Raw genomic sequence first — 14,260 nt, 5'->3', positions numbered from 1 at the left:
AAAATTTCCAGTTGATAGCAAAAATCGTATGAATGAAATTACCCATCTGAAAGCAAAACTTCATGAACAAAAGGAAGGCCTAAAATTTTTATCATCGACAGAACTAGTTACGTTAGCTGGCTATAAAGTATCTTGGATTCTGGCTCAAAAAAAAGAAATAATTTTCTGATGCTAAACTAGTAAAAGAAATATTGATTGTGGTCATTGAAACTCTGTTGAAGAATTATGATTAAAAAAAAAAAGATGATATTCTTCAAAAGGTAAATAATTTGCAACTAAGTCGGAGAACAATTGCCCGCAGGTGGTATAAACTAAAACTAAAAATCGTGGCAGGTATTCCGATTTAACACTTAGCATCTCAAAAAGAGATGCAAAGTAGTCGAGGGCGCTCAGAAGAGACCTTCTCTTCGCCCTACACACGAAATTAAATTTAACTGGGCTAGTGATTAATAGCTAAACCTACAAAATATAAAGTTCACGAGATTATTCTGTAATATGGTGGCAAAGGTCCGTTGGTGGTCTGCGAGAGGTTAAACATTAACTTAAAAAAAAAAAAAAAAACAAGAGGGTAGGAATCTGTAAAACCTAATACTCGGTAATTTAGCTGTGGGAGGAAAACGGAAATACCCCGAGAAAAATCCACTTTCATTAACCAGATGCCGAAAAATATATCTGGTCAGTGCCTGAGCTGTAAACAAAAAAGATAATTAGACAGAATAATCAATACTAATTTGAGATAGATGACAGTAAATAGGATTAAGTGAATTGATGGGTGAAATGTCCGTTTACCAAGAGGAGGGGTTAGCTGATAAATCGGTGAAGTGGGCTGTAAACGAGTTACGGTTTACTGGTTTTTTATAAAATTTAGTGGCTATTTGACGTAAACGTGTTTTAATAGGTATATTTTTATATATGTCATATATTTTATCTAGGTAACAATGGTGAGTGTTGCATAGCAAACGGAAGGCAGTCCTCATTGCCGTGTATTGTAATGCTTGTAATTTTTTAAAGAGAAAGTCGGGCATGTTACAGAGTAACATGCAACCATACTTGACCAGGTTTCTAATGTATACTTTGTATATGAACATAATGGTGTGAGGGGTACAATCTTTGTTTATACCGCTGATCCTTCGAAAGAAGGAGATACGGTGACTGATACGTGATGCAATTATGTTAATATGGGTTGACCAGGTAAGTTTAAAATTAAAATGGATACCTAGAAGTTTAATAGATTTTGAGAAGGGGATCACAGTATCATAAATTTTAATTTGTACCTTGGGCATTCTTTCTTTTTTCTTTTAAAGCATCTATAAAATAAAATGGCTTGAGATTTGTGAAGATTCAGTGCTACCCGCCATTTGTCGCACCATTGCGTGATAAAAAGGCGGTGTAATCGAGTGAGTATATATATATATATATATATATATAAAGGAAGTTTAGTAACGTAATGAAGGTCATGTGGTTTTTCCAGGAAATATCTATTTCTCTATACTCTGTTGTACCCGTCTCCTTTCTGGTACAATGTAGATGATAATGAGAGTGTATGTGAAGGTGCTAGAGATATTTTACTTTAGAAGCGGCTAAATATATGTATATCTAAAATTACGCTTAAGTGTTCAAGTAAAATAAAGATGATACCTGGAGACTAAATGAAATAGATAAGTGATACTAATCAATTTATAAAAAAATTATCTTAAATAAATAGCAAGCCCTAGAATGAACGGAAATCACTGATCCCAGGAACTAGAATAATTCTGAAAGATTGATCAGTATTTAGAGTAGCAGTTTGATAGGCTTCTTTTACTTCTCTATCTGTTTTTGTTTTGAATCTTGTTTCAATGCCGATAAGAGTAGCATCGTTAATGGAATGACAATTGGGTTCGTTAAAGTGTTGAGTAATCTCTCTGGTATTAATGAAAGATTTATAGTTCTTGAAACATTTTCTAAGAGTTTTTTGTACATATCCTACATACTGGTGACTGCGTTTTTTACAATGTATAAGATAAATGTTTTTTTATTTAACAAATGATTTCTTTATATATTTTAAAGTTTATTTGGTTGTGCTTGTCAGAAAATGAGTCAATGGTTTTCACGAAATTGCAGGTTTGACAATGGGCTATAATGTATGGAAGACAATCATTTTTGGGTGGGATGTAATCCACTGTTATGTGAACAAGGATATCGTTTAGAAGTTCTGCTTTTTCGGAAGAAGACAACGAGAACTTGAGAAAATATCTGTTGAGGATTGGTGAGCTTTAAGAGATGACAAGTTTTTTCAGAATTTCTGAAACGTTTCTGAGTTTAAACTGATTGTGTTATGGAAAGAGTTTGCAAGTGAGTTAAATTCTTTAAGTAAGTTAAAACTGGCTGTCCAGATGAAAAATATGTCGTCTATGTAACGTTTCAATGTATGAGGTTTTACAACGTTTAATTTATTGAACCCCTTAACATTTTCTGTCCTCCCTTTGAGTAGGACTCTTCGCTATAGAATAAACTAGCAACTGTGATAATAATACTACCTACTCAATTTACATAATTTCCTTGATAGCTCTATCTACTGAATCTGAACTGTAACACACGTTAAATACCAATTAACGTATAACTCCACTAATTATCGTACTCATATTATACCCTTGTCTCCACATAACGCATGAAATTTTCATGTTTACCTTTCATGAACATTCTATTTTCGGTATTGCGTCAAACGTATTATTGCAAACAGACATCCAAATTAAAACATTTAGATTATAGTTTGCAACAATATATATATAAAGGTGTAATATTTGTGGGGAATGTTGTTAACTTTATTTTTATTTTTTGTTATGGTGTGTTTCTATTTTATTGTAATATTATAAAATTTGTTTCTGAATTTATACTTTGTTCCGTATTTGAGCAGGACTCGCATAATATGTGGTTAAACCGATCTGATATTAGCTGTCTTTATTCTTTTGTTATTCTCCAGTAGATAATATCTAGTCTGCCTACGATGGAATGATATATTGCTGCAATATTGATCGTTGTGCCATGTCATTGGAAGTAGAGTCCTTCATTGATCATTCATTTGATATCAAGAGACTACAGCATCATGTATGTTGTAAAGAGAATAGACAACCATGTGAACTGTACTAGTCATTCTACATAATATAATATTTCTGGCAAACTAAGGAATACTGAATGTAGATAGTCTAAAACAAAATTTAAAGACAAGATGCTTTAAACATTCTGCAAAATTAGCAGTTCTGTGTAACAAAAACGAGGACACAGACAGTTTTTGTGTTTAGTGCCGTGATGAAAACAGTTAATTTTGCTGTATGTCTGATCTCATTACTCTAACTGACATAATAACTCAATTAGTAAATGATTTAGCGTTACTCCATGATTAATACCTTGACCAAACCTCCAGCTATTAAACAGATCTATATGACTGCTTAAAGGTTATAACAACTTTAATGCTTTGAATGCATGATAATGTATTGTGGAGTTTGTTATTTTTAATAAAATTTACATTGCTATTTACTCTACTCTTGTGTGAGTAAGTTTAAAAAAGGTTTCATAGTTGATGAAATGACATGTTTCATGAAGAGAAGGACCTTACTAGTTAAGAAAAAAGTCAGCTACTGAGGTGAGGTAGTTGTCAAAGAGACTTGTCAGGTATATGAGAAATTTTCTTCTTGGTTTAAGACTTTTGTTCATTCTGTAAAGGTCCTTTACTTTTATCTTGCTACATCTAATTACTCAGAAATAAGAGCCATTGATACATAATGCACCTACAATAGCTATCTATGCTCTTCATCTCAGCGTGAGTAAATCACAAATGATTAAAAATCATTATGATGATGTAATAGCTGTTGAATCTGAGACTAAATGTGGTGGTCTGTATAGCCCTCCTCCTCAGCTTACGCCAGCTGGAGTAATACAATCCCAGCTCTGGTCAAAAATGCCTGAAAGCATCAGAGAAGGATCTGAGATAGTGTTCCTCAGCAGGTGAGGAATAATCAGTGACGGGGAAAGTGAATATATCGTAGAGACTGATGATCTTCCCATGGCTTAGAGATTTACTAATAAACTACTCATACATAATAGTGGGCCCGGCATGGCCTAGCGCGTAAGGCGTGCGACTCGTAATCCGAGGGTCGCGGGTTCGCGCCCCCGTCGCGCTAAACATGCTCGCCCTCCCAGCCGTGGGGGTGTATAATGTGACGGTCAATCCCACTATTCGTTGGTAAAAGAGTAGCCCAAGAGTTGGCGGTGGGTGGTGATGACTAGTTGCCTTCCCTCTAGTCTTACACTGCTAAATTAGGGACGGCTAGCACAGATAGCCCTCGAGTAGCTTTGTGCGAAATTCCAAAACAAACAAACAAACATACATAATAGAAGTGTTTGGGTTCAAACAGAACTGATGGAAGACATTTCAAGTGCACCTCATTATTCTGGCATCTTAGAGCAGGGTCTTACCACTCACTTGGTTTTGGTGTCTCGTAGGAGCGTCATTATGCTGTGTGCATAATCTTGATGATCTCTCAGACAAGTAATGGCCAGGAAGTTAGAAGGAAAGATATTTGATCATGATCATGATTCCCTTTAAGCAAGTCAAAACAACACTTCTTTGAAATTCGTAGCTACAGAAAAGGAGTATTTGGACCATTATTTCTAGCATTTTATGCAGAAACTGTTTGGAATGGCTGAACTCTATAACAGACTGTACAAATGTTAAATTTAGATTTCCCAGCTTTAGTCTTCATCAGTTACTTGAATGAAGAGAAATTCTAGAACTGTGAGACCGTAATTAGTGAATTTTACGGGGACTCAAACTTGTGAACAACAGAACAACCTAAGGCCAAATACTAAGCTGGAAGAAGTGTATAATGAATAGATTGAGTACACTGTGTACATAATTTGCATGATAAAACTAAATCTACAATGTACTCAGTGGATTGCAAGGTTATCCTCATTGACAACTGTATGGAAAGACTACCCAGTGATATAATACAATATCAGCTGAATATGTAATTCTAACCCTTATTGAGGCAGTTACTGTCATGTTGTAGTATGAAATTGTAACTTTGAACTACTCACAGGAAAAAACACCTAAAGCAACAATTGCAGTGACTACCATGAACAGATTATCTTATACAGGTTCGATCCTGTCTAAAGAGCAACCACACACTAGTGTGAATAAGGAGGGCTCATCTGGTCCTCCTATGGTTTATACACTACTATCTATGTTACTAGCGTTTTCTCAAAACACTTTCAATACTACTTCTTGGTAGAAAGTTCACTGTTTGAGTAAATCATACATCGCTAATGTGGTTGTTGAACCTTAAAAATACCAAAACGAATGATAGCATGTTGGATAACACTGTTATTAAAGTATGATTTATTCATGAATTATTGCATGGGCCCACAAAAAAAAAAGAAAGAACTGTAGATACATTGTATCAGTGTATGACGAGACCATGTCTTTATTGAATCTTCTGTTTCTGGACACCTTGTGGGAGTTGAGAAAATTTCTGCTATAGCAACAACAAGCCATACATACGAGATTCTACTCGTGGATGGATGCCATGACTTGGGAGCTCTGAAAGAACAACTAAATGATCCAGATACGTAATGCAGGAATGAAAAGCATTACTAGCTTAAATTGAGTAATGTAGTGTGGATGGACGTGTTTTATGCCACCAGTATGAGCAGTTACGCGTGCAGAAAAGTATGCCATATCATTGTTACCAACTGTCCAGTAGTTGCCCTCGGCCTGTGTCCTGTATAGAAGTCTCAACAGTTTTGAAGCACGAAATTATTCAAACTTTTAAATAACACAGACAATTAACAGCACCAAGGGGCTACACACATTTATACAGATGCTCAAGAGTTTTTATCATAAGATAAATTGAACTGAAATACTTTATGACAATTGCTTTTTGATCTATCAAGCAGCATTTCACTATGAGAAACATCCATGAAATATCGAACGATAACTGCTTAATTCACACAACTTGTGATAGCTCGTAGCAGTACATATAATATCTAGTACGTCAACAATTTGCATAGCTGACGTTGACAACAGTTTGAAATTTCAGTATAAACGACATTATGACTCTTGCTTACCAAGTTATTGAGTGATTTTCTGTGGCAAAATATCGTCCATTGTTTCACTGGTATCATTCACCTCATCTAGATGAGTGGCAAGAATTCTACGGAGCGTACTGCGTGGTCATCGCTAGATATTCCCTTTACGCCTAAATAATTTTCATAGTTTAGCTGAAATCTGCCAGTGATTATTTATTTCGTGATGCATTATAAAATATGTTGAGTTTGACAGTTCACAGATGGAAGCATATGACAATACCAGAACTATTGAGACATAGCTTGAAAAAGTTACCCAAGATGGTTAAGGAAGTAATTTCAGTGCAATCCAAAAACAATCTATGATAAATTTCTGGTGTAAGTAGCAATTTGGAATGTGTGTATTTTTACACTTGTGTGAAGGTTCAATAAGGTCATTCGTGATTGTTTAATAACATAAACAGATCAAATATACAAGGAACACTAATATCATGTTACATAAGAATAAAAATAAAGATTTGATCAGAATGTTAAGACATTGGGATATGAGGTTAATTGTAGTTACTGACTTGTCAGATATTATATGAAGGCACAATATTACTGTTATATACATTAAACATGTGAGTGTAGTTTTAATTTTGACAATAAAATGTTCATCAAGTAATAACTTTTTTTTATTTTATGACAAGAGAAACAAAAAACCTCATGCTATGTCTGAGAGAAAACACCGTTTTATTTCGTTTTCAGAAAGAGTATTGCAAGATATTTCGACTCGATAGAGTTAAATTTGTCATAATGGTAGAATTATCAGTAGTAAACTAAATCCACCGGCGGTAAGTCAGTTTATCTAGCATTTTAATTGATAATAATAAAATATTTTCAATCATGGAGATTGAGGTATTTTATCGCACCCAATTTTTGAAAATTTATTGGAATTTTTCAGTAAAATACGCATCTCAAGTTGTATAAAAATTCAATTTATAAATATAATGATAGAGGAGGAAAGAACGCCCACATTATGGCACTTTGTACTTGGAGAAACAAAGAAAGTGTTAATGGGTTCTAAAAATAAGAAGTAGAGGTTGACATCTACCTCTACATCAGCTAACATAAGACAGCTCAAATGCGTAGAAACTATGTTTTTGCATTTTTAACCTCATCTCTTCTCCACACTCAGGTTCTCATGGTAGTGTAAAAATGTGGCTGTGTCAGAGTTAATGTTGTAATTAAGACCTTAGGGAACAAGACCAAGACAAAGGCCTAGTAATAAATTATATAATGAAAACTAAAGCAGGAAATGAACTTTCAAAATCGGGTACGTCTTTCAATGCATTATCTTCGATCAAACACAGTAGATCTATGACCCTGTACGGCATCAAAAATCATAATGAATTCACTAACACCATAAACACTTGAAAAACAAAACTTTTTTTTCCGTCAGGAACCTGACGATAACCGACCGAAGAAGGTCGAAACGTTATTCGCTCCTCTACGTAAAAAAAACTTTTTTGTTTTATTTATTGACCTCTTTAGTTTTTTCATTTTTTCATTGTTCTTTTTATAAGAGTAGACATTATAACAAAATCTGTTAAAAATATTTCGGTTAAGATATTAATAAAATTTCTTGACGTATGTGATTTATATTAAATTGAAGAAAATTTGTTTGTTTGTTTTTTACACTTCGGTTGTGCAAAATGTATTGAATAGTTTCTAAATACAGTAAACAGTTATCAATGCATTAAACATTTTTAGAGGTATTTCACTGAAATTTTTTACGTGTCAGTTTTACTATATTTATTGAAACGTTTAGACGTGGTAGCCTCCTACTGGCACAGCGGTATGTATGCAGACTCACATCGCTAAAAATCGGGTTCTGGTATCCGTGGTGGGCCGAGCACAAGTAACCAATGTGTAGCTCTGTACTTAATTTCCAAACAAACAAACAAATATACATAGTAATACACTAAACTAATCATTCATCTTCACACAAAACTTAGTCATCGCTAGAATTGTCACCACCATTGGATTCATCGGATTTGTTCCACAGTAACACAGTGGTATATATGTGGAATAACGCCAGAAACTGGTTTTGGATACTTGTGGTGGGCGGAGCGCAAATAGCCATTGTATAACTTTGGGCTTAACTTCAGAACAAACAAACCATTATCTGATTTGCTTCCTTGAACCTTTGCTTCATCCTCTTCTGATTCCCACATTATGTCATAATCTGTCCCATCCATTACATTAGACATGCAATATTTTCTGAAACCTTAAATAACGCTTTAATGATTTTCAGTGGCAACTTCTAGAGAAATACCTAACCAAATGAAATGTGCGCAAATATTATACCCAGCAAATTTTTCGGAAGGTATTTGGAGGAAAAAATGTGCATTATATTCGAGCAAATACAGCATTAGAAATGTTGAATATCAGGGGTAAACGCTAATAATTAACTAAGTGCATGCACCAAATGAAGTTCGTGCGAACTCGCAGTAAGCCTATGCGTAATGCAGTTTTTATTAGTAGCAATTAATATTTAGTAACGTTATATTATAACTCCCGATTGACGTAGCGGTAATATAGTAGTTAGTGACGTAAACGACAATTAAGGAAGCGCTATAAATATAAGGGGTAGTATACCGCGCCTCACATGAATTGCTGCGCAGTTGAAATTTAGCGCTTAATTAATAATCCTAGGTAGATCTAACTAATGGTAAAGCTTTTATATTTAGCCGGTTTCGTTTTTGAGACCTGTAATGTATCAAAACACAAATGGTCCAAGACTGAAACCTTCTGAAGGATGGTCTCGAGACCTACAACACTGATCAGAGTGTAAGGTGTGCTAGCTATTGTCATAGAAAATATAAGTGGGCAACACAGCTATGTGTGTATTGATAAGTCGAGACCCAATGCAACCCGGGAAACTGAGAAGTTCAGATGATTTAGAATACATATTCAGTAAGTGAAGACTAAAAATCTATGTCACTGAAAATTAATATTTTAACACTCTCTCCTTAAAGTTAATAAGGCAATTTTGGCCCACCTTACAACCTAAATATCTTATTAACATTTTGATAAGTGGGAATTAATATGACTGTATATTTCTACTCCTAGCTTTTGTTATTCAAGGTCAAATTTTTATTTCTATATATTACCTTGTTTTTAGACTATACAGTGGTAATTTTAATTTTGGTTTGTGTGTGTGTGTGTGCGCGCGCTTCATTCCCGGAATTTTTACTATTCTGTACCATAAAGAGACAATATGAAACAAAATCAATAAGCACAATATTTTTCTATATGGCAAGAAACTGGACCTCTTTACTGACCCAATGACTTTTGAAACTTCTTGAAACTGAAGTCGCCTCAAGAGCAGCCAAACACTGAAAATGGATGACTTTATATTTTATTGTTACTTGCAAAAATAACGAAGACTAATAGCCCCATTGACTTTAGCATATGGAACAAGCACTGTTACCAGGAGCATGAAAGATATTAAAATCTCACAACTTGCCATTCCATCACCATCATCTAAAGCAAGAGCCTTCAAGCTTAACGAGGGAGTTTCCGCCTCAACAGCCAGCCCAGTAGTATCACTGACTCTAAGGACAAGTACGAAGACAAAGCAGCAGTTGAGCAATCACCAGTCATGAGGCCTCATAAGCTATATAAATAATAATTAAAGGTTAAGCCACCAACATTAACATTATTCTAACGATGCAGTAGATTCAGCTACTAAAGTAGCACTGCTAAGAAATTACCAAAAATGAACCAAGAGCTTGGCAATGTACAACCAACATTAAGTTCCCACTGTGCTGTTGATCAACACTTCCTTCAATTGATAGAAAAAGTGCTCCAACAAAGAACGGGGTTTGTTTCTACAATATAAAACTTAGTCCTGGGCTTAGAAGATCCCCCATGGTAAAAGGGGCGGATTGGCAGTCCTGACAATATCACTAACTGTAACCAAACATTTTTGCACATGCTGATACTGACTAAACAAGGATGTGTCAAATGCACTGGTCCACTGGCCAGTTGCTTGATATACTGGTGGACCAGTCCACTCCTGCATGGTACCATCACAAACAGATGGTAATCTATCATTATTCGCTCAAAGCTACTCAAGGGCTATCTGCGCTAACCGTCCATAAATCAGTAGTGTAAGACTAGAGGGAAGGCAGCTAGTCATCACCACCCACCGCCAACTCTTGGGCTACTCTTTTACCAACGAATAGTGGGATTGACCGTCACATTATAACGCCCCCACGGCTGGGAGGGCGAGCATGTTTGGCGCGACGCGGGCGCGAACCACGACCCTCGGATTACGAGTCGCACGCCTTACGCGCTTGGCCATGCCAGGCCACATGTGTAAAGTTAGTTGGTTTTAAACTTTACAATTAATGTCATACTGAAAAAAACACCTGAAATATAGGGTGTAGGGAATGTTTGTGTGTAGGCATATCAAATATTTTTTGCTTGCTTATTTTGCTATGTAATTTTTCAAAATGTTTTAATTATTCAGGTGTGCTTGCAGTTTATGAAACGTGGTCAAAAAAGTCATTGAGTTAATTTAACTTTTAGCTATCTTTCATTCTCTGTAACTTCCCAGCGGTAGAAATATCTTTAAATTTACCTTCTATATGAAACTACACAGCGGTTTTCTCCAATGATAAATCACATAGCATCTCGAGGTTACAAATTCCTTATTTTCTAATGGAAAAGATCATCTAAGAAGTAAATTTCGCTCCTGTAAACCACTATGTTACAGACTTAGCCATATAGCGTGATGTTTATTCAGTCTGTATGAAGAATAAATACATTAATGTTATCGTTTAAGCGTTGTACATTATGAGGATCAAATACTTTGCTTGTCCACACTTTTTCATCTCGAGCTGATATTAAGTGATCAGTATATTTTCGTGATTACAATGTTTTCCGGGTTTAGCTCCTTAGTTTCTTTTGGAGTTCATATTGAATTAAGATAAACAGTAAAATGTTTTCACTAACTAGCGAATATTATCACAGTTTGTACTTTTATTCACTTTGGCCTTGATGAGATAGTAAAAAGATATTGTAGCTATGTGATTATACATTGTTTGGAAACATGTACTTGCCTTCACTAGATATAGATTTGAACACGGGTAGATGCCAAAAGGTTAATATTACCAGATAAATATATTAAAGTTTATATTTTGAGACTCGTGACATGTTTTAGTCAATATTTGATCCTCATGTAATCAGTTCAAAAACTGACAACGATGCTAATGTATCACATTATTTTAGCTATTGCTGTTATTAGCTTTGTTAAACCACAAAGCTTTGAAATAACTATGAAGAAATAGAACTGCTTTTGTACAATTAAGTGAATATCTCTTTTGATGCAAAACACGTATCTGTTTCTTGGTATACATTATGTAAATGTTAATGTGAAGTTATTGCCTATTGAGAAAAAGGTTTTATAGTTTAGTTTTGAACTGACTATGAAATCATTAAGATTAACAAATCTAGTTTCAGTTGAACGCACATTTCAAACTTTAGTGCTGGAAGTTGTGTTAGATAAGTGATTAGCAAACGATCTAACACGAGGTTTACAATCTCATCAAAGCGTTTTGGATATTTGCATGCAATTTAAATAGTATTGGTACAGCTTTAATTTCAGGCTAATAGCATTCGTATGATTTCTTTAGATATAATATAAAATGATAATTAACCATTTTATTATATATTTATACATCTGGATTTTCCTGGTGTGCATTGACCACAAGTTGTGCATCAGTAAAAAGATTTGGGAAGTTGAAAATCCACCTATGTAAGTAAGTTTAAGTGGATCAATATTTAAAAAAAAAACACATTTAGGATTATAAAATTCCATTCTAGAGTTGATTAAACAAATAAATATTGGAATATTTTTTTATTTTTTGGGTATATTGTTACTGCATCTGTATATATGAGGTGCAATAAGGCGTCATGTATTAAATAATTACGAAGTTAAAATATAATTGTGAAGTAAAAAAATTCTTAGAGTAAACTCTGATATGTATAATAATTGCTTAATGTTTATCGCCTTCCATTCTGCTACTGTCACAGTTGAAATAACTGTTAATTTCGCCCTTCTGTAACTATTTTATATTACATCTGTTGTTAGATATATTCAGTTTTTGTTGTTATTCTGTGCTTAGTGAATGTATTTTTGTAAACCAAATGTAAAAGACCCAAGGACTCGTACTAATCCTTCTTTTTTCTGTAGGTAAACATAACAAATGAAAATGGATATCCCACGGAAGCTTGTACCAGTTTGATCCTTTAACGTATCTACTTCCTGGTATGATGCAGTGCCATCTCAAGGAGTGGTACAGCAGTTTGTACAAGCTAGTACGAGTTTGGGGTTCCTTCTCTTGAATATATATTTGGAATATTTTTTCAACATAATTAATTTAAATATTGTGAAATATCCTTTTGTCTGATCTGAAATTGCATTCTTACTGTCTTATTCTTTTCCTGTACAAATGTAACTGGATTAAGTAAGAAAGCTGGTCTGAAAATGCATAAATGCATACCTACAAGACCAATAATCTCAACATCAGTTTATTGCATCAGAAAATATTGAAAATCTATATATTGCTCACAAGACTACCTCAGATAAAAACACCTTGAATAGAAAGAGAAATACAATTAGGAAAGTAGCAAAATTTTGTTATCACTTATATTCAGATCACTATGCAATTTTACAGAACAAACAATTATTCATACCATTTTAAAATATAATGTTTGTCTACCAGCTACATATATAAAATATATTTAAACAAAGCTATTCAGAGCAAAATTTTTAGTACTGTTTTCTACTGAACTACGAGGAGCAGTCTGCGCTCATCCATTTAACCATAACGTTTGAGCTGACAGTTTTGAGTATACTTTATTACGAAATATGTCAACCCAAACAACCGTAGCAAAATTAATATAAATTTTTGGTGTACATGTTTTTTTTTGCATTTTTTCATATTTATTGAACCTCAAACCTTGAATTTGTTCGCTAACACAAACAAAATATACCAAAACAAAGAAACAATGATAACTAAAAATGCTTTCACAAAGTACACTCAATTTTTAAATGACGAAATGTTACTTTTTCTCACTTTTTGGTTGAATAATTATTATTATTATAAATGGTATATATGAATTTAAATGTATTTATTTCAGTTTCACTTGAATATAAACTTTAAACAATAACCATGAAAAACAGTTATGTATGGAAAGTGTCAAAAACATTAAATTTATAATTATTAATTAAAGTTTCAATATCTGGTAGATTAGAAATATTGTCCAAATTTTCAGTGACTGAGCTTGATTCAAATCGAATGAAAGAGTCGAATTTGTCAAAATACAATCTCTTTTTTCTTGAGTTTCTTTCCAGTCATAAACACCATTATCACCAGCAACAGATGACACACGGTCTTGTCGAATTTTCTGTTTTTGTCCTACCTCGGCAGCTTTACGCTTCTTTTGTTTTATCAAATATTTAGTCTTTTGACAAGACAAAACATCAAAAGAAAAAGTACAAGTAACATTAAAGCAAAAGTCGCAGTGACTGCTATCAGGCACCAAATATTGTTATATATTTTCTGCGTATTTTTTTCCTCATTGGGAAATGAATCATTTTGACTCATAAACTCATTTAAGTATTCCAAGTCGGACACAATTTCTTCTTCATATGATATCAAAGAAACATTTTCTTCCAAACAATTTTGTAAATTATTGTATAGAATTTGTTTGTACTTTGTCTGTTGAGTGTGATCTGGAATTTTAAAATGCATCGTGTTCAATCTGAAAAAAAACTCGATGAAATCTTCTACTTTTCTGTAATTCGAATGAATAACTTTGTTGTTAATAATACAGATTTTTCGCTTGTATAGATCTTCAATTTCTAGCATTAATGCTGTTAAATTTTGTTTTATTGAAATTGTAGATAGACTTAAACTGTCATCACTAAATGTTGCATTTTTAGTTCCATTCAGATGTATAATGATATCTGATGTTATTTTTTTCATAATTTTTAGACATTCTATTATACATACACTATGGTTACTTCTAAGTATAGGTCCGCTAGAATATTTTCTGAAAAATAATTTCTTCTCCCGGGTATATGATTCATGATCTTTCCGATATATGCGATCCTTCAATCTGAGTAGTTTGTTGATTGATT

The 14,260-nt window shown here is 33.7% G+C and overlaps 1 long non-coding RNA gene across 4 annotated transcripts; it reads left to right on the top strand.

Moving 5' to 3' along the window:
* The first annotated feature begins 1,506 nt into the window (after positions 1 to 1,506).
* On the top strand, positions 1,507 to 4,077 carry LOC143252849 (uncharacterized). Of its 4 annotated transcripts, none has more exons than XR_013029207.1 (3): positions 1,507 to 1,551; positions 2,104 to 2,334; positions 2,963 to 4,077. It is a non-coding gene; the product is annotated as an uncharacterized LOC143252849 (long non-coding RNA). The 4 variants fall into 4 exon arrangements; XR_013029205.1 differs by lacking the exon at positions 1,507 to 1,551 and adding an exon at positions 1,558 to 1,878; XR_013029206.1 differs by lacking the exon at positions 1,507 to 1,551 and adding an exon at positions 1,558 to 1,890.
* Positions 4,078 to 14,260: the final 10,183 nt, after the last annotated feature.

This window comes from Tachypleus tridentatus, chromosome 6, assembly GCF_004210375.1.
Source record: "Tachypleus tridentatus isolate NWPU-2018 chromosome 6, ASM421037v1, whole genome shotgun sequence".
Lineage (NCBI taxonomy): Eukaryota > Metazoa > Arthropoda > Merostomata > Xiphosura > Limulidae > Tachypleus > Tachypleus tridentatus.
Note: the sequence above shows the minus strand (reverse complement) of the source record. Positions and strands in the feature narration are given on the sequence as shown.